The sequence below is a fragment of the Elephantulus edwardii genome, unplaced genomic scaffold, assembly GCF_000299155.1.
Source record: "Elephantulus edwardii isolate Elephantulus edwardi_28Jun2011 unplaced genomic scaffold, EleEdw1.0 scaffold00091, whole genome shotgun sequence".
NCBI classification, from domain to species: Eukaryota; Metazoa; Chordata; class Mammalia; order Macroscelidea; family Macroscelididae; genus Elephantulus; species Elephantulus edwardii.
In genome coordinates, this window is record NW_006399841.1 from 5,687,922 (window position 1) to 5,692,004 (window position 4,083).

Consider the following 4,083-nt stretch of genomic DNA (forward strand, 5'->3'; position numbering starts at 1 on the left):
TGAAAACTGGACAATAAATAAAGAAGACCAAAGAAGAATCTGTGCCTTTGAATTGTGGTGTCGGCAAAGGTATGACTCTACTAGGCATTGCTAAAAGAACAAGGAAATCTGTCTTGGAAGATAAATAGCCAAAGTGCTCCTTGAAAGCACGAATGGCAATATACTTCACCTCACATACTTTAGACATGTTATTGGGACAGCCAGTCTTTGCAAAATGACATCATACATGGAAAAGTAGAGTCAGTGACGGAGAGGAAGACCTTCAATGTGGCAGGTTGGCTTGGTGGCTACGTACATGGCCATAAGCACAGCTGAGACAGGGCGGGGCAGAGTCAAGCCAGGTTTCTCTCTGCTGCACATGGGTCATTCTGCTGCCTTTTGTCAGCCCCATGGCACCCAACAGCGACTTGAATAAGCTGTGAACGTTCATGTGCAAGTGTCTATGTGGACGTGTGGTTTCTTCTCCTAGGAGGAGGACGGTGGGGTCATGTGGCACGTGCACGTTTAACTTTCAAGGGAACTACCAAATAATCAGAGCATTTTTCTGGAGGCCTGTGAGAAAAGGAGGAGGAAATCAAATTACTCTTAGCAAAGCCGCATTATAAAGTTCTCCTCCGTTCTGCCCTGTCCTTTCCATTCCCTGCCTCAGGCTGCCTGATTTTCCTCTCTTTCCATCTCTGTCTGTTTCTCAGCAAATCAAGTTGATTCAGAATGAAATTATGTCTCACTAATCTGAGTTTTAGTGACTCCTCCCTCACCCTCTGCCACCCTGTGTTTGCCCAACAAACCGCATGTCTTCTGTCAGACACCGTGAGTGGGAAAGGACCTTGTGTGGTCTTGGTCTTGGTCATGGTCTTGGTCTCTGCCCTAATAAACAAAGTCATTTTTGGAAATCACTGTTTTAGTCAGAGTGAGCCAACTGTCTGATCTGTGGTGGAATTCACAGTCACAGTGGGCCGTAGCACATGAGCCGGGAGACCTATCAGTCAGCGCCCAGAGAATGGGTACAAAGTGCTTCTGGACAAAAGTCAACCCCTGCTTAAAAAAATCTGGTCTTTCATTAAAATTAATAATAATTTAAAAAAAAAATTTTTAGGGGAGCTCTGGTGGCCTAGTGGCAAGAAGCTGCAACTACAATCCCAGAGGTGCACGGTTCGAATCCACCAGATGCTCTGCCGGGTAAGGAGGGACAATCTCCTCCTGTACCAGTCAGATCTGATTTGACGGTACATGCACACAAAAATAATAAAATTTTAAAAAAAATTAAAAAAAATTTTTTTTAAACTCTGGTCTGACAAAACCAGATGTATTTCCCTCCAGTTTATCCCTTGTTCCCTCTGGTTCCGAGCTTTTTGAGAACTAGAGTCCCAGCGTAACCAGGATGCTCTTTAAAGACATCAGTGGTAAAAGTTCATCTCAGGAGCTCTGGTGGCCTAGTGGCAAGAAGCTGCACTGCAATCCCTGAGGTACACGGTTTGAATCCACTAAATCCTCTGCTGGAGAAGGATCTGTGTCAGTCAGATCCAATTTGATGCGACACACACACAAAATAATAAAATAAGGTAAAGATTTTCCTAAAAAGGTCATCTCACACACTTTGAGCTTGTTATCAGAAGGGACCAGTCCTTGGAAAAAGACATCATGCTTGGAAAAGCGGAGGGTCGGGGTAGGAGAGGAAGGCCCTCCACAGGATGGGTTGACACATGGCTGTGACAATGAACATGAACGTGGTGGAGATGGTGAGGATGGCGCAGTGTAGGGCGAGGTGCAGATCTGTTCCTCGGGTCACTGTGAGTCGGAGCTGATGGGACAGGATCCAGCAAGAACGGGGAAGCCCAGCAGATTGCTGCTTGTTTGTAAATGTCGAGTGAAGGTTTCTGCACTGCTCCCATGACACAGCTGCTCTACTTGGAGCCACAAGGGCTTTCCTTGGTGTGAGGAAGTCTCCCACGAGCTGACGTCCTCCATGCTCCTTCCCAGCAGTACTGTCTCCCACAGTGAAACAGGACAGGCTTTGGGAAGGGAAATGCAATGTGCACTAACCCTTACCATTGACGAGGTCTTGGGCGAGTGACTCACAGAGGAATTCCAGTGCCATCTCCTAAGAGTGGTCCCAGCCTTGTGGGATTTAACAACATGAGCCCTTACTATGATGCAGGTTCCTAAAGGCTAGTATCTTTCTCTCCTTTCACATTCCACACAGGAGGGGGTGAGCTTTCATCTAGAATCTGGGGACACAGTGGGAAGAGTTGGCACCTGGGTCACGCCAACCTGTCTTCACGTCCTTTTATGTCCAACTTAGTTGAAGAAACATGGTCCTTCTGATCAGCTACTGTACTTGGTTAATGGGCACTAGAGGTGAAGGAAGAGAAACCTAAGGAACAGAAAGAGTGAACAAAAGAACCAGCTCGGGGGAGCTCTGGTGGCCTAGTGGCAAGGACCTGCAACGACAATCCCAGAGGCACATGGTTCGAATCCACCAGATGCTCTGCCGGGAAAAGGAGGGACAATCTCCTCCTGTACCAGTCAGATCTGATTTGACGGTACACTCACACAAAAATTTAAAAAAAAAAAAAAGAACCAGCTCACATTATCTGAGGAATTAAAGAAGAAAGGAAAATGAAGGAACCTGCTCACGCGGCCTGATAGTGAAAGGATATTAATACCCAAGGGGTATTGTTTTAATATCTGAAGGAAACATAGAACTAAGGTTTTCTTCAGAAGACCAACAAGACAGGTGACAAACATTTTGAGGAAAGAGTTACCTGGTCAAGCAGGAACTTGAGATGGTGATTCAGAGAAAGGAGGGGGGCTCGAACCAGAGGCCAGAACGACATACACGTGTGCTAATATTCCGTAATGAGTCTCGTCACCACCTCCCACACTTCCTTGCACCCAGTTCCATCTCTAAGTTGTGTGTACATGCAGAGAGGAATCTGAGAGTTAAAGAAGACTTACTGAAAATGAAATGTCAAATCCAAGTGTTTTGCATCCAAACCCTAGACTATTTGCCTTGCTTGCTTGATTGAACTTCAGGAAGAAAAATGAGCTATTCCACTTGAGAAAACCCAGAAGGTAAAACACAGAACAGTGTTTCATCTGCCCTGCCCTGGCTGGAAGTCAGGTCGAACTCGTGCGGATTGTGTGACGGCTCTGGGAGTTCTGTGTGCATCTGTGTTGAGAAGATTGGCTTGTACACGTGGGACCAGAGGACACCCCTCAGAAACCAAGGCTTGGCACTGAAGATGACTCACTCTCACAGCCTCACGTCCCTCAATGACAAAACCCATCATCTTATCAGAAGCCTGGCGTCTCTTCTGCTCATTTTGCTCTTTGACCTAGAGCAAATTCCCCCGGAATCTACCTGAAAAGTTCAGAGAGCAGTGTGTTTCTCTGAGGGAAGTGAGTGGCATTTCATGGAATTGAGGATAAATGGTGACTCTTGGTTTTCCCCTGAGGCCGCTCTCTCTGGAGGCAGATAGGGTCTGAGGAGACAGTGAGGGTGGACGGAAGAGGACTGAAGACTGATGTCAACGCTTGTCCTATGTTTGGCAAGAACCTCACACGTTTCCTGTGGGTGACTAGGTTCATCTGTCTACCTAACTCAGTCAACAGCAACACATGCTTCCAAAGCCCAAAGAGGGACCAGAGTAAAGTCCTAGAGAAATCAGACCAAAGAAGCCCTGCAGAGTGGATCAGGGACTGCCGGATCTCCCCCAGGTCCCAGTGGTCTTGTTGAAGACTCAATCAATGAAGCCATGATGAAGCCATGACCCCTCTGTCAGCAGAGGCTTGCATGTGTTTATGAGGCTGAGCTCATGGTTCGAGGCCACCCGCTGCTCTGTGGGAGGATGGACAATCTCCTCCTGTGCAATTCACTGCCTCTTGAAAACCACTGGAGGGTCATCTATGGGTTGGTTCCAACTCTACGGTACACACAATAACAATGATACTGAGCACGTTTGAGCAGAGGAGAGGAGAGAGGGGGGAGGGGAGAGGAGAGAGGAGGGGAGGGGAGAGGACAGGAGAGGATCCAGCAAGAACAGGGAAGCCCAGCAGATTGCTGCTTGTTTGTAAATGTCG